We start from the raw sequence: 22,118 nt of genomic DNA on the forward strand, positions 1-22,118 counted from the left end.
AATCAGAAACGCAGAACGGTAATTAGTAGTGTCTGAGCATGTACGTTATACGAAGTAAGACATCTCTTTAGTTGCGTCGTAAACGTTCACCTGTGCACATGTTCGTGTGGTAACTATGAACAATCTTCTAGAAAGGAAAACCACACAGTTTAGGACATTACTTTAAAGTGAGGAACATTTATTTTATTGTATGCAACATAGATTTATTTTTTTAATATATCGGTTTTAAATTAAACATTTTTTTTCTTAATTTACAGTTTAATGAAAATTAAAATTTAACGTCGAATTTTTAAAGCACGTTGCTACAGTTTATATGATCTTTTTTACATGGGATTTTGTTTTTTAATGATTTTTTTTAAAATTTAAAATCTATTCTAGATAAATAATAATCTTTCATTTTACAAATTTTGTTTTATTAAAAAAAAGAGGGGTGATGCAATCTTTTTTTGAAATGGATACATCAATATGGCAAAATTTTTATAAAATTAATTACATAAAATTAATTTTATGTACAAACTAAAATGAATTTTATTCCAGAAAAAAGTATAAAACATCTTAATATTTTCAATAATTTTATAGGAATTGCCTAATCTTTATATTGCATCTAGATACATTATTTGTATTGTAAATGTAATTTATATGTATTGAATAGACATGTTTTTTCTTGGCTTTGCTACCTTTGTCTACTAAAAATAAGTACAAATACCTTAGTACAATGAATATCTCGCAGGAACTATAACATTTTATTTATTGTTTGATGTATCAAATACTTTAATTATTATTGCTGAAAGAGGAAATGCTTTTTAGAAACACTTATTCTTTTTTAGTTTTTTCAGATCGTAATAATTGTGTTATCTCCCCAATAGAACAATTGGAATCTTTCATTCATACAAAATTTGAACCACTCTTATCGGACATCCACACATTTTCACATCTACATTGTTCAATTTCTTTTTTCTGCAATTCTGTAGAAAATTCTTGAAATAAAAGCCAATTATCACTTGTACTAATATTTTCTATTATTGCAGATATAGTCTTCATTTATTTTTCAAGAGTTTATAATAATAAGAAATTAGCTTTTATGTTAATAAAAGATAATTTAAAATTTATTTTTGTTTCCTACATTTCTAAATTTTTCCTGGATGTCAGTTGTAGTTAACTGCATTCATTTCTGGGTCTCTTGATTGTAACCTGAAAAAGAAATCCTGTATAAAGCTGTTTTATTGTGTACTCAACTGATCTTGTTTCAGATATTTTGTCTAAATTTATTTCAATGTTGTTCAGTTCACTCAGAATATTCAAATCCAAATAAAATTTGTTCTAATCCATTTTTAATACTTTGGTTTGATTCATTACCATGTTTTGCAAATTAACAACCGGCACACAAATTTCTGAATACTGTAATACAATCAAAAAAGTTTAATCATTTTTTAATTATTTTCAAGAAAGTGACAATTTTTTATTTATCACTGATTATACAGGTTACTAGGTAGAAAGAAAATATAGGGGCATAATTGTTTTAATTACTCATTTTTCTTCTAAATGAATTTTAGTCTATGCTTTAATATATTTTTTATGTAATTCTTAACTTTGTTAGGCTAGGTACTTTGGTGGTTAATGTACTACTGATGTACTATACCTCCCGTCACTACATTCATATCAATAAGTTAGCTGATTATTTCAAATAATTTCTTCATTGAAATCATTTACAATTTTTTACTCTGTTTTTGCTTTTCAGTTACAATTATTTTACTGAATTTATTTAATTATGTATAGCCATTAGTAAAACTTCATACAGGAAGAAAAATACAATCCCAGTTTATATTCATGCCTTTAAGCAAGTAGTCAAATGACCATATACTGTAAAGGTTCCATTTATTTTCATAATAACAAGTAGTACATTGTAATTTTGTTCTTTATGTGAATTCTCGGTTTTTTAATGTAATGTAAATAATAGATTTTTTCAAAAACATTATTTTCCTAACCTTTTAATTATATATTTAACTTTAACCTCTTTGGAGAGAGATAAATGTTTTTACTATGTATATTTCATATACAATTATGTTTACATGGATTTGTTGGCTCATATACAGTAATTTCAATAATATACATAAAATAATTAGGTAGCTTGTAATTACATGTACTTCTTATGTAGCTAGTAATTTCATGCATTTTTATGTAGCTTGTAATTGCATGTTCTTTCTATGTAGCTTAGAAATATAACTGTTTTATCGTAAAAAATTGTTTTACTAACATTGACTAACATTAATTATACTAATTTAAGTTTAGTTGGTGGGTATTTTATGTATATCATTCATTCTGCTGTATATGAGTTGAATATCTAAATTTAAATGTTAATATAAATCGATTTTCTAGTATTAAATTAGAACTGTCTTCAAAGAGGTTAAATTATAATCGATTCTAAGGAAGAGGATATTACATAAACCACTTGACAAGCTGTTTATACAATTTCTGCAGTTTTCTGTAAATTTATTATTTTTACTATAATTTTTTTTAAATAAGCAGAACTTTGTGATTTGTTAATTCATAGTATTGGCTTTTTTCAATCGTATTTGATCTGTTTATGTAAAACAGCCTCGCATCTTATTTTCTTTGTGGATTTGCTTTTATTTTATAATTACACTAAGTAATTTCTTAAATAAATAACCATATTTAACAACAAAATTAATTCTAAAATGTCCCTTTGATTATCTACATATAAACAAATTTATGAATATAACACATCATCAGATTTTTTAGCTTTCATTTAAAAAGATCTTCTATCTCACCCTAACCATTTAATGTTACATAAATCTATTTTTGACACCATCAAACAGTATTTGAAAGTATACTGGTCTTCTGCAGAGAACAATCAAGGAACTATTACAGTATATCCGTCAGTAATCATTTTAGTTCTAATTAAAAGGCCCATCACTATTACCGTTGATAATTTTTACAGGAATGTTAAACCTAAAAATACACTACATTAAACCTTTCATATGAGCAAACTATATACATAAACCCCCTGGTTTTAGTCTTCTAGAGTATATGCCATATCTTGCCTAGTGGTTATCCACTGAAATTATTAGTTTATCTTTCTATAAATGTATTTTTTTATAAATCAATTTCCAAAACCATGTAAAACTGAAATCGAGCACATTCTCTTTTCTTATACAAGATTAGAATTTGCGATTTAATGGGTACCTGTCGCCTGCTATTAATCGTTTTGCACTTCCCACTGTTAACATATAGAATTAAATTGTAATTATATTTCATATTGTTGATGAAAAAAGTCCTCCTTATGGATTACTGAATAATAAGATTTAATTTTTTTCTATAATCCTACAGATAAAGGTAACTTCAATATTACATTTAGTATTTGCATAATTTAATACCCCCTTTTTCACTTGGATTGTCATCAATCTCAACTTGATTCCATTTGCTATTCATTAGTAACTTTACATTTTTTTCAATAATATAAATTATAGACTTTTGTTTTTTTTTAAATTCCAATTGGGATTGGCAATATTATGCTGTGAAAATGCATTCTTAAGAGAATCTTAAATGGAGTAATTAAGAGGTTTGGATGGTAATGCATACATCTGCACAAGTGCAAAAGGGAAAAAAAGAAATATGGAAAACACAAGTAAATTCATTATGATTAAAAACTCTGAGTAACTGATTCCTTTGAAAGATCTTCTATTTTTAATATTGAAAATAATAGAAAAATCCCGTAAGTTATATTTCATCAAATCAATATCATTTTTTTGTTGAAATTATAAAACAAAAATCTTCTGGTCAATTCATATATTTCCTTAGTTCAATCTTCTAATTCGGTTTCATTTTTAGAAATACAGTTTCAAATTATGTAATTGTAAAAATACACATATTAGAGCATTGTACAGATAGCAAATTTGCAGATATACTTTGGCACAGTTCAGGGTGTAATATTTTAGATTGTTACTCAACAGCTAGCAAATCTGATATGTTCTGACACAGTTCAGGGTGTACCGTTTAAAATTTTTCATCAACACATAGCAAATCTGATATGCTCTGAAACAGTTCAGGGTGTATATTATTTCAACTTTTTCCTTAACTGGTAGGATATTTGATGTGCTCTTGCACAGTTCCGGGTGTATTATTCACAACTTAGCTTATCAGGTACCAAATATGAAACAAAATTATTTTTAATTATAATTCTTGATTACAAATTGACATTGTAAATATCTATGTTGTATGCAATGAATAGTTCTTGCAAGTGCCGGGTACATAAACCATTCGTACCGCGTCACGACCGTATCTCATCATCCCGATATCGTTCATCGGGTTTCGGTTGGGGGGTGCTGTGTATATAAATGTGTCTATATATTGGGGGGTGATATATAAATATGTTAATGTATGTTTATAGTTATTCTGTGTTTTCTTTGTCTTTTCAGCTCATCACTTCACTACCAGTGGCTGAAGTCCTCCTTATAAATCAATTTACATTTTTTTGTATTACATCACGTAAAAATTCCTCTTGTAGTTTAAATTGCTTTATAAAATTATCCTTTTTATAAATTATTTAAATTTTATTCATTTCAATGACAAAATTAATCATTTAAATAAGTTCAAGAAATTTAAAAAATACGTAAAGATATAGAGGCAATTTCTTAATTAACTGTAGCTTTTAAATCTGGTTCACGTAGGATATAATATACATTTTTTTAATATTTATTATATTACATAAGCTTTTCCTTAAATTTTTTTGGTAGGTGTTAATTAAATTGAAGGTTAGAGCATATTTTATCTAATTACAGTTTTAAGAATTTTTTATTTTATTTGAAAGATTTTAAATTTTGAATACCCCTTTGGTTTCCCCAATCAGCGTTCAGCCAACTGCTTCAAAGAAGATGCATGTTTGCATGTTAGTTTAATTTTTTCAAACCAGGGTCAGCTGATTTTAGAGGTGCCATAATAAATTATTTCAATTTATTCGCTAATTTTTTTATTAAAAAAATTAACTTACAAGTAGAATGATTATTTGAAAAAATTCATCTAGCTTAACAGTAATCCAAATTACTTCAAAATTTAATCATTTTTATATGTAATATATTTGCCTTTCATATTAAAAAGGTATGAACTGATTCTGGTTTTTAGTATGTAATTATTTTATCTTATATAACATATTTTGAAATTGTGGGGGAAATAAGTGATTGGTGTAAATAAAGTGTGAAATTGACGTTATCTTCCTCACTACAAAAATTTACAAACTATAAATAAAAATGAGACTTGAAATAATACAATTTACCAGGTTATATTCAACATCTCATCAACTTTTCACTTCATCCTGCGTCCTATATCTTCAGAGTACCAGATCGATTGATTCTTTCAGCTGCTCGATGGATTTGATCCTTGGATTAGCCGTGGTGATGAATATAAAGCTGTGTAGCCAAATGGTAAAATAATTAAGGTACTATTAATTCTTTACTACATCATATATATTTCACAATAATACTAGTATTTATTAAAAGACTCCATCCATTTATGTAATGTTTAGCTTCAGTTAGAGCAACCAAGAAATGGAGCTACTCACTCTGTGGCTTCAACCAGCCACTATCACTTACCTTGTACCAGGGGCCAAGGCCAGGGTCAGGGCTTTACCCCACCGGTCTAGTCTAGTGGTTAACTCATCATTGCAAATCAAATGATTTCAAAGTCGACAGTTCTAAGGTTCAAATCCTAGTAGACTTTTAAATGGATTTGAATACTACATTGTGGATATCAGCGTTCTTTCACGGTAGGGTTTCAATTAACCACACATTTCAGAAACGGGCGACATGAGACTGAAAAAAACTACACTTAATTTGCATTCATACATATCATCCTCTTAAGTAATACCTTATGGTGATTCCTGAGGCTAAACAGAAAAAGGTATTAGTTTAGACCCCAGTTTACATCATCAATAGGTAACTTTCTTTTTTGATACTGCAGTTACTTTTATAAAACTTTTTGGTAGATCTGACATAAAATGTCATGCGTGACACAGAAAGTTTGTGTGGCAAATTACAATATAAATGCAATAAAAGAAACATCAGTATAATAAAAAGCAGAAACTTAGTATACATATCAAGAAATACCATTATCTGGTCAATGCCTAATTTGTCTCTGATATATATATTTTATTTGAAATATAAACCACCAAAACATAGTAATTAGATAAGTTAGGTAAACTTGCCATATTAATTTCCATTGACTGTTTTTCGTAGTACCTTGCATCTTCAGTCTGTATTAAATTCTATTTTTATTACATTAAAACTTATTCTTTTTAATGAGTTCTCTTTTTTAACATAAATTATAATGTTATCCATAGTGAAATTTTAAATGATATTATGAACATAAATGTAGTTGTAAAAATATTTATAATGAAAAAAAAATACAAATCAATTAAAAAGAATTAGTTATAATCTAATACCAACTGAAGGTGCAAGATACTGCACAAACTGGTTATTGGAAATAAATAAGGTAAGTATAACTAATCTAATTACTGTGTTTAAGTGGTTTATATTTCATATAATGTTAAATTTTAAATATATATATATATATATATATACAAATTTTTATTTATGAATTTTGTTAGTTAGAGCAATGAAACTTCATAAGCTTATTATGTACATTTCTTGGCTTATGATATTTCAAGAAGACTGTTATTCATATTTTTATTTTAACCTTCCTAATAATATTTTGAGTATTTATCAGTTAGCAGTACATCACTTGATTTTTTCATCATTGTTAATAAAATTGAAATGCAATATATAATTTAACTAAATTATTCTTTTTGTTGACAACAATTATTTGTTTATAATGTAAATAATAGTAATGAAAAGCAATTGAATTTGAGAGATTTCATCATGTAAAATGAATGAAATAAGAATCAAACTATTGTCGTTACAGTCAACTTTTCACTTGGATACCCCCAAACTTTTAATTATAATAAAAATGAATTTTATGTAAGTTTACAGATAGAGAGCGGGTTTTGATAGATGAAACAAAGCAATATCTTCATTTAACGTATTATTTTACTAGAAGATAGACTGTGTGAAAATTTAGAAGTGGTTTCACAATTTTTTTTTTTTGACATGGAAATTCTGTTTAGTCCTTATTGTTTTGCTTGCTTTGGCGATGAATCTCTTGCCTGACAGCGGTTTGAAAATTGAATGAAACCATGCTCGCACCTCTTTGTCAAAACTTGTAGAATGTACTTTCAAAGTAGATGGTACATAAATAAATATTTCATGAATTTTAAATACCAGAGCGATCAAAGCAAGTGGAAACCTACATAAAATTGGGAAAATAATAAGAAAATAAATGATTCAGTTCATTCTATAAAAATATTAAGTATAATTTAAAAAAAAAATTTTTAATTAGTAAAAGGATCATGTGGTGTACAGACATCCTGTATCGTTTTTTGTTACCGTTCCACATTATTCTTAGCTAAAAATTTTAGCTCGGCCAAATTGGTTCATACAACACACATTACTGGATGCGATATAGATCGGTTACCATCTATATCGGTGAATCTTAATTCAGAATAATTTTTTTGCTTCTATTCTTGGTAAAAGCGCTCTGATCTTGTACGAGAGGAATCCCTGCTGCCTTAAAAGGGGCTTAGAATTTCTTTGAGCGAGTTGTCTTGTTTAGCAATCCTTGTGGATTACGCCTTTCTAACCTCCACTTTATTCCTTTATTTTCTTCCACCTTGATCTATTAAAATGGTGTTTTTCAATGATTTCGCACTGGATATCTATCGATGTCAGAGATGTAAAAAATTCAGTGTTCTTGGTATCTATCTAGTCTGGAAGAGGGTAAAGATTTTCTTATGTACCTACCTATTTCTGTAAAAAATGTCTATATAAATAGTTCTACCAGGCTAAATATTTAAGGAGTAAAAATGGACCACCTAATCATTTCTAATAAATATTTTTGTTAGAAAAAGGTCAATGTTATCATAAATGAAATGAATTTAATAACTAAAACAAAACTATATTAATTTCACAACTGCTAATTGAATTTGTCTTATTTTCTTTTGTTTCAGGTAACTCAACGGTTCATTTAATAATCTAAGGGAGAGCTGCCATGTAAGTGGCCCTCCTTACATTGTGGTACTCCCTTTTACTATAGGATAGTTTTCTACTAAAGGTACTTACTTTTGTTATTATTGCTTCATATTATAAATTTCCATGTTACAATTAAGTTGTGTAGTTTTTAAGTTGACAGTATAATATTCTGATAAAATAGCGGTAGGTCCCAACTCCCAGTAGGGTCCCCTGATAGGAACTTTCCTGTAGGGAATTTTTTATGTGTACTTTTGTGTATGTTTCAGGTTCAACATAAATTTTACATTAAAATTACTTAGATAAGCAATGTAGATTAAGTTTATGAAAGTAGATGTAAAGTTTTGTATATAATGTGTATGTTTTTCAGGTAGAAATTATTTTATTATTACTTAGTTAAGTCGTGTTCACGATCCCAATCCCTAATAGGGTCCTAAACTTTCCTGTAGGGAATTTTTTATGTGTACTTTTGTGTATGTTTCTGTTTCAGGTTCAACATAAATTTTACGTTAAAATTACTTAGATAAGCAATGTAGATTAAGTTTATGAAAGTATATGTAAAGTTTTGTATATGCTGTATATGTTTTTCAGGTAGATATTATTTTATTATTACTTAATTAAGTCACGTTCGCGATCCCAATCCCTAATAGGATCCTAGTAGGTTTCCCCATTGATAGAATATGATATTTTCAATGTATTTGTGTTGCATGGTTAGGTCCAGTTGTTCCTATTTCATGAAGGGGGAGGTTTTTTAGTCGGTGAGAGCCCGACACTACCGTCTGTTGCGGGCACAGACGGTGGCTGACACAGCTTTTCCCTCCTCCTACGCAAAACAAAAAAAAAAAAAAAAAAAATTAACAATTCATATTATGTACATTATTATTCTTTTTGCCAAGTGATTTTGAGTTGTAGTTGCTGTACTGGGAGTACTTTCTAACTCATGGAAATTGTGAGAAAAAAAATGGTTCCTGATTACTCAAATGTAATGTAATGAAGGTGTAAAATGGAATATGGAAGCTAAAGAAAATTTTAGTTAAAATGACTATCACCGTAGTTTCAAATCTGGATTGAAGAAAGGTGAGTACCGTAAATGACTAATAGAATTTTTAAAATGCAGCAAAACATGTATATTTAGAATCGTACATAGTGATTTTAACAAATTTTGGGTGCTGAATTCAAAACTTATAAATTTTGTGTAATACATTGCACTTTTAGATACATAAGATTTATTTACCAATAAATGCACAATCAGTGTGATAACAATATTTCAAAAAGTTATTATTTATGTGTATTCATTTACAATTTGTTAAATCAGCTAAATTTTTGTTTGTTCAAACACAAATGAATTGAAATATTTTCAATACAGTTTTTAAATGTTTAAATCATCGGAACTGAATTTTTAAAATATGTTAACAAATTTGTACAATGTTTGATCAGTTTTTCTAAATAAAAACAAACAATAGTCGTCAATCATTCTAGCATTCCATCTTCCTTGGTACTAATGCTGCACGGTCAGAATATCCTGACGGAAATGGTCTCCCTGCTTATCACTGACAGAGCCCAAATTTTCAGGATAAAAGTCTAGGTGGGAGTGTAGGAAATGAATTTTTACATACTAAATCTTTCTACAGAAAGATTGTATGTAGTTGTTTTAACAGTTTATTAACCAAAAAATTTAGTTTTATCTTTTGTATTGCCTAAAAAGTCTCTGAAGGACTTCCATGCAGCTAATGCACATTCACTAAGTTATCCTCAAATGTTAAATCCTTAAGCATTTTGATTTGTGGACTGATAAATGTACTCTCCTTGAACTTACCATCACTCAGTTTAGGAAAACTTATTGTTAAATGATTAAATCCTCATCCATCTTGGTGTTTTTCATTGGTCCAAGTGTAATGTGAAATTGTGATTGTATGATCTTACCACTCTTAATTAATGATAAATTCTTTACACTTTTTTTCACCAGGCATAAAGTTTTTCTGGAATGGCCAGTTCTTTACTTAGTAAGACCTTTTGTACTGTGACTAGTCCAAAAACAATATTTTGTAAACACTCCTTGTAAAGCAGGAAGTAAAGCACAACTTTCAAATCGCTGCAAACTTGCCACAAATGCTCTTTGTATTTTATCGATTCTAATACTGATGCCACATTTTCATACATTTCCTTCATGTAGACTGCATGAGCTAATAGAACGGATGTCTGTTTGTAACCATTACCTTATAAAACTGCTTTCATGCTAACTTAGTAGAGTCAATAAACAGATGCCATTCTTCAGGAACATGCTGAATTCCAAGCTCTTTCATCAGGGCATCGACATCAGTACAAATGCGCATTGAACTCCTCATAGTAAAGTAAGTTGAATAAGTTTTATTTCGTGTTCCAAACACAGAAACTTTTGTTTTTTTTTCCGCCAAAAGATTCAACTGTTGTAGTCTAGATGTCAAGACGTTCAGCTTGCTGCTTTAATAACTTTAAATCACACAACTATATCATTAAGTTCATATTGTTGAATTAAGTGAGGTCTCATCGGATACAGGAAGAAATTTTTCAACATCCACTACATTTTCAGATTGTTTTTCTAAAAATGTTGGATTAGATGGTGGTACAGATATAGGTAACTCCTATACCCCATTTGGTACCAGCTTTGGACCTGAGGATACATCTGTATATTTTATGAACTTTCTTTTTTTGAATGAAAATCCAAATATATTTGTCATACAAAAGTAGCAGTCTGTGAAGTGTGATCCTTAGGTTCACACCAAACCATCAGTACAGTAAATAGGAGGGCTCATTGTTTCCCCTTCAACCATTCGGTTACTGAGCACGATATAGAAATAACATGAGGCACCCAAAATAAAATTTAACACCGCAATCAAAATAAAATTTATAGGCAGTTTTTATCGATTCATAAATAAGTCTTTCTTTGAGATTTATGCGTAAATTTATCTCCAATGCAACAATAATTGTCTGGGTGATTTGAGCATCCACAAACTTTTGCAGAGGCCATGTAGCAAAAATGAGAAAAAAATCTCTTCAGTATTATAAACAATTTATGAAAATATAGCAAAACGCTAATACTGTGTGAACACAACACTCAGTATAGACAATTGAAGCTAGACTGAATAAAATTTTAAGCTCTGTAGTAGGCAACAACAGATATCTGTATGATGTCATCATACATGTCTACTTCTCATGATACAATGTATACATAAATTATTTATTTTTTCTTTTATTAGGCATTTCTGCATACTGCTTAAAAGTAAAAATACAGAAACTATTCTGAATTGTAACAAGTAGTTGATCAAAATAAATTTATAAAAAAAAAAAAAAAAACCATTACAAATTTATGATTTATGTAACACCTTTACATACTAACACAATTTCAATAGCATTGAGATCAGCACCCAAATTACAGTGCTGATTTTGCGTCGACAGTGTTATTTCAACATTTGACAATATGTTTAAATTTAAACAATGTTTTATTTAAATTTAATAAAACATTTAATTATTTAAAACAAATAATTTTAATTAATTACTTTACATCTGCAATGATATTAGATTAGAAGAAATAATTATATTTTTAAGTAGAAGCAAAATATATAATTCGTTAACACCAATCAGCTATATATAATTAATCAAATGTTCATTCATCTCATTTGATTTAAGGCTGGTAAAAGAATAGTCAATGAATCACATGATGTCACTGTTCCCAACTGTGAGTACATTTTGTGAATCATGTTCTGTGACCTAGCAGAAGTTGTATCTTTGGTTGTTGAATTACATAATCTGTCACAATCACAATGTAGTGATGCATATAAAGCACAACATGTAGTGATGCATATAAAGCACAACAGAGGTAAGAGGTACAATTGCTTTCTATTTCACTAAGAATAATGATTTTCATACATACATGACCAGTCCCATTGGTGAACAGAGTGAAGGTGCTGCTTGTAGAGCTGAAAGATTTCCTGCATTTTAGTGGGCTTGGCCTACTCTGTGTAGAAGATGGGTAATTGCTTCAGCCTTCACTTTCCTTACTAAGCCCGGCATGAAATGCTTTTTTTCTTGAGAATGGCAATGCCATTTTGTGGGACTTGCATGTCGTCTCTTGTCGCATTCAATCTTTTGTTTATGGCAAATGACTAGAATTATTTTATTGATTTATATTTTCATCCTAAGTAACTAGAAATAAAAAAAAATTATCATAGCAGCTGCGGTTCCTCTATTATGCTTTAAAATAAATATTTAAACATCAATAAGGTTTAAGGTAATTCTTGATTACAAAACATTGTTCAGCTGTTCTTATGCAATTTTAGGACAAATTCATAAAAACTTCCAAGTTTTACTTTAGTAAAAATCTAAAGCTATTGTGAAAAGTCCATTTTCCACAACGTATAGACAAATATGGCATCATGTACATGAATTTTGGTAAGAAAAAACTGTCTAAATATTTTGTTATTTAGATCCTATATCTTATAAACATATCTGCACTACACTTTTCCCTAAAAATGCTCCACTCTCGGGCACTTGTTGCACCACAACACCAACTTGTGTAGAAATGATTTTAGAAATCCACCACCCATGCATTTTTGAACCCCTTGTTTGTTTCAATGTACTGATTAAAAGACAAATCTTTATATTAATAAAGAGATTGTATTCAAGCAGTGTCCAAACAATAAAAATCTCCAACTTGAACCGACAACTAAAGCCTTTGAGTGGCATTTAGTGTAAGGTTATGCATTTTCATTCAGAAGAATAATCGCCATTGAGAGCAGTCTGCACGGTTTGATTTGTCCAAACTCCTTCAATTCATAATAATATTCTGATATTGCTGCAGTCCCAAATTCCATGAATTCGGCTAGTAGATTCTTTTGTTCCTAAAATATTGTGACAATCATTTTTCAGTTTAATAATATCATTTGAATCTGTTTGGCTTCTTCTCTCTAATTTTCTGGCATCATGATTATGTCTCTCATAATATTAGTATAAACATGAGATTATAATCTACAGATTTTAGTTTCACTGTATGCTTGCTCTCATAAAATGAATTGCAAAACACATCTCACAGTTGGAAACGGAGATATCAACATGTATTTCATCAATTGCTCCTTTACCAGCACTAAACAGAATGAAGAAGTGGTTGAACAAGTGATTACATTATAAATTCCTGATCTGTGACTTCTGTGTTATAAAAGTCACGCAAGATATAAATGATACCATATAAAGTTGATTTCTTTACATTTATGATGACACTATATAACAATTCAATGTGATGAACAGAATAAAAGGGCCAATTTCACGGCTGAATATCATCTATAGTTTAGTCAGCTTCGTGCTGGTATGCAATAATTTTTGAGGGAAAGGCATCTGAAAAACAATTAAAATATCCATTTTCCTCACCAAGCCTAACTTGTGATGTGAGTTTTTATTAAGACTGGCTCAGCGTTTTTTTGGAAACAGATATGTGTCATGTCAGGTTATCTGTTGAGTGACTCCTTCAGAGACATAAAAATATTAATTATTATTATGAACTAGACTCCTTGAGTCGATTGGAATCCCTTATTCCTCAAATAGATTCCATGAATATAGATTACATCTTTGAGCTTTGCATTTGATAAAATTCTGGATATATCTCTTAGGCTGAGGCAATAGCTACTTTCTTAATGGCCCCTTAACAGAGTGATATCTCTTTGCTTATGATACTAATATCGCAGGCAAATTATTATATTAAAAGCACAACAGACTAAACTTAGATGTTTTGATGAATTAATGTGCACTTCTTAAAATTTAATTCACCAAATTTCTTTATAACAAAAAGCATAAAGTTAAATTTTATAATTTATTGGTGGATTGAATTATGTGTGAACTAAATATTGTTAAACAAAAAATTATACTAATACAACTTATAGACTTGTTTGTTACTTATTTGTAATAATTTAATAATAACTAAACTGGTAAGTTTTCTTTTTCAATAATGTCAGATGGAGGACTTTTATCCCAGAATTTAATCATAAATAGAATTGTCATTTTCATCAAATTAGATTGGAGAGGAAACAGTAATCAGTGAGTTTTCTATTTAATTATTACAATATATAAAATGTGCAATACAATAAGTAAAAACCATTAAAAATTTAATGTAGAAAAGCGGTAACATCAATGTACAATTAAGAATGTCCAGCAGCTCTTACAGAGGGGAAGACCATGTGTAAGGAAAGATTAGAAGGGATCTAACAAAAAGAAAAAAAGTTCCATAGGTGTTTTTTTAAGTTGGGAGAAAACATTTAAAAGAATTAGGAAAACTTGGGATTAACTCATTGATTCTTGATTCTCCTAATCTTTATTTATTTTATTATAATATTTAAAGGCTTAGCTCTAAAAAGAGGCTTATGAATGTAATTAAATTTCATTGTATGAATAATAATTTGTCTTTAAGATCAATACAATATTAGTAATGAAGCGATTAATTTGGATAACATCTAAAGTTCCAGGTTGTCTTTCAAATTACTTTATATAAGAGGTGAAGCATATCGTGGCAGATTTTAGTGTATCTCCCAAAGAGAGAAACGATCTACTTAATTTTCATGAGAAAGTTTTTTATGTTTTTTGGGATAAGAGTGACATCTTCACTTTCACTGTTGGGAAATGATATTTATAACCATCGATATTCTTATGGAGAATTTACAAAACTTGCTAGATTATTATAATTTTCAAACCATATAAAGATTACTTAGATTTTTTTTTTTGAATCAAGTGTTAAGAGAATAAAGTTCGCACAGACGAAAACCCTTTAAATCGTTAATTCACTTTCAGGCGTGATTTTTAATTGCAACTTACCTGTAAATTATGGTAATAAATAATTTACTTTATAATCCACTAAAAATTTCTGTACCTGCACTTACATGTAGTTTCTGCCTTAACTTAGCTTAAAATTATATTTTAATAAATGATGTCATTTTGTGATAATAAAATTCTTAACAGTTAAGCCAAAAAATATAATTTTAATAGAACATATGAGATGAAGAGGTAATCATTGAAAATTAATGTAATCATTGCAGTTTATTTATTGTCCAGTAAAGAAAAATTCTATTTTAAATCAAACTTTTGGCATTTTGCAATGTTGTTCAGGAGAGGTACAGTGGGAAAGTTTCTGTTATCAAACCATAATTTCTAAAAAAAAATAAACTCGCCTTACAGCTGCTGTTGATGTAGTCTAACATCGACATAAACTGTCACTTTCAATCTAATCTCAGCAGTATCGTATAAAATACATTTTCATGATTTATTACACCTTCAAATCTAACATTTGTCTCCGAGATCATTCTGTTATCATACAGCATTACTTTGTTCTTAGTACTATATCAAATTCTTAATCATATAAATTTATTACTTTTCATTTTACCTTCATATCTTTTGTGATCAAAAAGAACACAAAAAATGGGGATATAGTGGTTGTACTTTTAAAATATTGTTGCTATAAATTTATATATAAATTAAAATACAATACTATAGTAAAAAATAATTCCATTTTACAATTTAATTTAATCTTCACTGTAGTTATTCTATCTTTTTTTTTAGAGCTTAATTTATTGTTGAATTTACTACAAAGTAAAGCTGTATTTGTCATATATCTACTAGTTTATCTGAAAATGTAACAAGTATAACAAATATTTTCAAGATACCTCACAACTTACTAATGAGAAATAAATTTTAAAAAAACAAAAAAGGGACTGATAATATAGATAGATAGAATAGTTGATGGTAATAAATGGATTTTTATTCTGTTTTTCATATACTGAATCAGTTCTTAAAGTATGTTCTGCATTACCTATCCAAATGCTACTTGAACAGAGTAAGATGTGTATTATAACGTACTTAAAATATCATACTCAAATGCGTGATATAATTAAAGAAAGTGTATACGTATATTGCTATGTTTATTCTTGATAAATATTATTGTGCAATGTACTGATGGGACAGCTTAACAGCAGGTGTACTATTATATTTATAAGGTAATTTCATTCTTATATTTCCATTAGCAAACATGTCTAACAAGATGTAGCAATTTCCCAGTTTTTGGAAAGTATTTTAAATTCTTTAAGATAAAGAATTTAATTTTCAATTTTCTGAAATATTTTAAAAACATTTCCTTATATTGATAAAACTACTTTGTAGCTGTGGTATCAGTATCGGAGGAGAAACTTTCTTTTCAAGTTGTACCTCACAAATTGTGAACAGGTAGTAGGAATTTTATCTTTTGACAAAAATGCACATGTAAATTTAGGTTCTCACTTAAAAATGTAGAATGTGGAGCACCTCAGATAAAAGTTTTTGCTTTCTTTATTGTTTATTAATGATCTGTCTCAAAATCTTTAGCCGTTCATTATAACTCTTCTCACAGGTAACACAACTACCTATTTCTAAAGATAATTATTAAAAAGAAATTGAGAATAGCATAATTGCAGCTTTAAAAAATTATTCAATGGATGGATTGTAACCATCTAACTTAAAATATGTATAAAACAGTCACATTGTGCTTCTCGGGTAGACATAACATTGCAGATTGCATGGCCAGAATTCCCATTAATGATATTGATAGCATTTTTGTTGTCCGCAGAAGTTTTTGATTTGATAAATTCTTGTGGGTTGATCAAACTGATTTTGTTTGTTAACAAAATGGAGTGAACAGTTTTACTTCGAAGAATCTTTACAAAACACTAAGCTTGTAATCATTATGAACATATATTATGCCTAAATATTTTCTCGTATAATGTGTAATGTCCAGTTTTTGGGTTTCTTAAAAACATGAGCTTTTAAGAGAAAAAAAAAGAGCTTTCAGTTTATTACCGATGCATACTTTATGAGAAAGGTAACTGTACAATCAGTTTATTTTACAATTAAAAGTTTACTTTTACAATAACAATATTGTTCTGTTGATGAATTAAAAAAATGACAAACATATGATTTACCTGCGACCTCTTCAACATGAACAGATATAGTATATGCTCGTAATAATTTTCAGTAACGATTTCTTAGCTGTTAATTATTTTGTAGAAATATTTTTAAATTAATGTATTTACATTAATATCATTTCATGTGTTTGATTAAATAATTGGTACTTATGTGTAACCCCACTGCAGCTACAGCTTTATTTAAAAACAAAGTAGTCAATCGGATTTTGGTGGAAAATGGGCCGATATAGAGTTTAACATATATTCAAAACAGTCTCTTTATTAATTTTAATAAATGGTTATTTATATTTATTTATTTTATAAATATAATTTAACCAAACTTAACCTTCACTAATTAACAGGAGTGTTTTGATTATTTAAATAATAAATAATTGCAATAATTACTGAATTTATTAAATAAATACTCAAAAAATTACGGTGTTAATTAGTCAAAGTTAGCGAGCGAAGCGAGCATAGGTTAAGTTTGGTTAAATTATATTTATAAAACAAATAAATATAAATAACCATTTATTAAAATTAATAAAGAGACTGTTCATTTTCCACCGAAATCCGATTGACTACTTTGTTTTTAAATAAAGCTGTAGCTGCGGTGGCGTTAATACGTAAGTACCAAATAATTAATATGAACTTGAAATACAAATATAATTTTTTTCAAATTTTATAATTTGTTCCGATCAGAAAAAAAACACTTATTTATTAAGTAGCAAGTTATGTTAAATAATTTGTTATAATATAAAAATAAAAATCACCCTTACCAGCAATTTAGATTATATCCCTAGTATTTGGGTCATTTATCCATCCTAGGGAGCGGTATTGTTTTGTAAATTAAAACATTAAAATTAAAAACGTAAATAAAAATTATAAACTATATAATAATATAATATAATATAATTAATAACCTAACAAGTTGCTGTAATGGAATCAAGTTAGGCAACTTATAATTATTAATTTAGATAGAAAATCATCTTCAAATTTGATATGTTCATTTATTAATTTATTGTTATTAAAATATATATATATATATATATATATATATATATATATATATACAATTTTTAGAGATTGCTTGTTTTATAATAATCGGTGGAAAAATCTAATATTTAATTATTTGTTATTATTTTTATAATAATTAGCTGTAATTATGTCACATTATATAAAATGTGATAAGAATAATTGGATTTATCGAAACAGCCTTTAAACTATTATTATGTTCTTTAATAGAAAAAGAACAGTTGGTCACAATAATATATTCTAGACGGAGGTTTATAATGTTTTAAACTAGACGTTATAGTTTAAAACGTTTTAAACTATAACCAACTTGTCTAAGATATTTATTTATTTGAAGTTTATTATTTTAGTAGAATCGCTATTGTTTATAACATTTAAATATTTTGAAATATTTAACTTAAAAAGTAATAGAACGTTAAATACATCTATTTTTTTTTTTTTTTTTTTTTTTTTTTTTTGTAATTGACATTACACCCACTGGATTGGTCTAGTGACGAACGCGCGTCTTCACATAGCTGATTTCGAAACCGCGAGTTCCAACATTCAAATCCTAGTAAAGACAGTTACTTTAATACAGATTTGAACGAGAGTTCCAGCGTTCAAGTCCTATTAAAGTCAGTTATTTTTACACAGATTTGAATACTATATCGTGGATACCGGTGTTCTTTGGTGGTTGGGTTTCAATTAACCACACATCTCAGGAATGGTCGAACTGAGAATGTACAAGACTACACTTCATTTACACTCACACATATCATCCTCTGAAGAATTATCTAAACGCTAGTTACCAGTAACAGGAAAGAAAGATTAGGTTTGAATACTAGATCGCGGATACCGGTGTTCTTTGGTGGTTGGGCTTTAAACACACATCTCAGACATGGTCCATCTAAAACTGTACTAGACTACACTTCATTTACACTTATACATATCATTCTCAGAAGTAATACCTGACTGTGATTCCCGGAGGCTAAACAGGATCAAAAGAAGAACAAATTAATTGAAATGAAGTTATATACAGAGTGTATAAAAAAGTTCTTCCAGGATTTTCATAACATATTCTACACATGAAATTAATGGAAAAAGTTCATATAAACATACGCCCTAAAATGCTTCGTTTGTGAGTAATGTCTAATGACAGATTTCACCCAGATTTCAGCAACCACGGTGAAAGAGGTCATAATGACATTTTTTGGACATTAATTAGGGAGCAGAATTAGTGATTTCTATGGTTTTTTACCTTAAAAATTGAATAAAATACCTACCATAACTGTATATGCAGTAGTTTTTAAGTAATCTGGGATGAAAAGCAATAAATTAGGGTAAAAAAAAACGTTTTTATGTTTGACGTACAATAAGTTTGTTACATGTGTAATAAACATGTAAAACCTTTAAATAATACTTGTAGAGAACTTAATTCCAAACAAAATGGTGTAAGATAAGTCAAATAAAATAAACATTTAGAAATATTAAAATTTTATTTAGAAACAATACAGAAGATCGTATCTACCGGTTTATAATAAATATTCAAAAACAAGCCCGCCAGTTTCAAAACATTTCTTGGCTCGCTTCTGCTTTTGTAGCTCTTCATAGTTCTTCAGGGCTATCTTTAAGTTACTAGGCAGCATCCATAATGCGAACAATTAATTCCTCATGAGAATGTATTTTTGTTTTATATACAATATTTTTCATACATCCCCAGATGTAAAAATCTAAAAGGTGTTAGATCAGGTGATCTTAGTGGCTAGGAATCTGAACCTCCACGACCGCTCCATTTCTCAAGGAAATGATGGTTACATTATCCATTAGGTTTATTTATTATATCATTTTTTTCTATCACAAGTATTTAAAAGACTTTTTATATATCTTTGGAGATTTCATCAAATGTAGGATCATCATGACAGAGAGAGTACAGCACTTAAAATTTAAGATTTCATCATATGATAATCGGGTTCAGAAATTAAGGAGCCAAATCGTCGAATAACATCTGTTTAGTTGTTTCATATGACAGTCACAAACTTCATCAAATTATAATTATTTTTGTTACCTTCATCAGTTCGTAAACATCACAGTTTTTAAATATTAACTAAAAAGCTGTTTACAAGGTACTTAATGTAAAAATCATTTAAATTAACTAACTTAAGAAGATGCATTAATTTAAGAATATAGTGTAAATTCAAGTGAGTTGTATTACAGTAATATTATTTATTTTTAAAATATTGATTCTTTTGAATAGTGTTGTCGATGTATTGAAAATGACTTCTTTAAAATAAAAGATTTGTCGGATGTTCAAATCCACTGAAATTGATGAGACGGACTTAGACTAGTTTGAATACTCTACATTCCAAATACTATCGATTAGACATTTTATAACCGCAGATTTACTATCTTCTAAAATATTTATTTGGCTCATGAAATTACTAAAATCTCATTTACCACTGTAAAAAGGTTCTGAAGTGAAATGAATTTTTATTCCAGTAACAGGCTGTACCTGCGATAGTTAATTCATAACTTCCTGCGAAAACAGAAACATTCCAACAATGACTGCATCAGGGTAAATTAAAAAAACAAGCATGTACAAAATCAAGGTATCTTCAAAATAATGGACCTCAAAAGTTTAAAGATCAGGATTTTCATCAGTACAAAACCTGTAACTACATTTATTTTATCAACAAAAAATACTTATAAGTTCTATTCTTTACATAAGAGTCATTATGCTTCGATTTAATTATTATTATTTTTTTTAACTAAGAAGGAAATCTTCTTCAAATTATTTTTATTATTATTAAAAAGTAAAGCAAAATAGGCAACACTGTTTTTACAAGGTGGACAACAAGACTTCTATCATCTTGTGTATGTGTGTGTGTAATGTTATGGAATAAGATCTCACAATTCAATTACATAATTATAAAGAGCAATGCAAAAGTCACTTGACACTTGTTTATAAAACTACTAAATCTATTTTATTTTATTTATTACAAACAGTACTTACAATTATATTTTATGTTCAAAGTGTTTTCCATCTTCATTAATATATATCTGCAGTCTTTTAGGAACACTTTCACACTGTACGGCAAAGTTCTCTTATCACTGCCCAAATCATTGAATGCATTGTAAATTTAATATTAGTTCATCAGTAGTATATGGTCTTCTAGAATAAACAGACTTCTTGACAACACTCTGTACTAAAAAATTCATTGGAGTAATATCTGGTGAACATGGAAGCATGTTACCATGCTTCCATGCACCATGCTGTTAATATCTGCACGTCAACCAAACTCTCTTCTGCCAAACATTTCATTCAAATAATCGCCATTTGCAGTGACATAATTCGGTGAAGTGCCATCATGTTAGAAGTAAATTTCTTTACTGTTTTTAGCATACTTCATGAGTACCTGGTACTACATAATTTTTAACCACATCCTAGTATTTATCTCCTGACACTGTACTTCAAAAAAGTATGGTCCAAGTACACCAAAAGATATTGTCACCCCTCCAAACGCTCACACCTGGTCGATTGAGTTTGTTGCTCTAACAAAAAATATTGGTTTTCAGTATGCAAGTAAGTGCAGTTATGCATAAATTGGCCTCATCAGACCATACAATTTTAATGAATAACTCCAGATCTTTCTGTTTGTTAAGCATCGATTCACAAAACTGAAGATCGACCTGGGTCATCTTCAAGTAGCCCATGAGGTAAACAAGAAATGTAACGTTTTTAAATTTATGTTTGTGTAACATTCTTTGAGTGGACCTTCGTGGTAACTCCAGCTCATAGGCTAATTGTCTTGTTGATTTTCGTGGACTTTGTGTCACTGCTAAACATATGCGCAATTTATTTTCCTCTGTTGCGACTGTTATTGGGCTGCCAGATCTTGGTGTATCCATGTTGTTTAAATATATCTTGATGTCTACTTCCACTCATTAATAATTACAGTATCACCACTTTTATAAAAAGTTTTTAAAGCAAAAACCTTTCTTCTTTCGTTAACATTGTTATAACTACCTAAATCGAAAACTACAGCTGATTTCAATAAACTGACATTCAGAT

At 28.6% G+C, this 22,118-nt stretch overlaps 1 long non-coding RNA gene across 1 annotated transcript; it reads right to left on the reverse strand.

The window, feature by feature from the left end:
• Window positions 1-440: 440 nt before the first annotated feature.
• On the reverse strand, window positions 441-17,969 carry LOC142324468 (uncharacterized). Its single transcript, XR_012756300.1, has 3 exons — window positions 17,818-17,969; window positions 5,291-5,423; window positions 441-1,191 (listed from the first exon to the last, which is right to left on the reverse strand). It is a non-coding gene; the product is annotated as an uncharacterized LOC142324468 (long non-coding RNA).
• Between the last annotated feature and the right edge of the window lie 4,149 nt (window positions 17,970-22,118).

This window comes from Lycorma delicatula, chromosome 5 (genome assembly GCF_047948215.1).
Source record: "Lycorma delicatula isolate Av1 chromosome 5, ASM4794821v1, whole genome shotgun sequence".
NCBI classification, from domain to species: domain Eukaryota; kingdom Metazoa; phylum Arthropoda; class Insecta; order Hemiptera; family Fulgoridae; genus Lycorma; species Lycorma delicatula.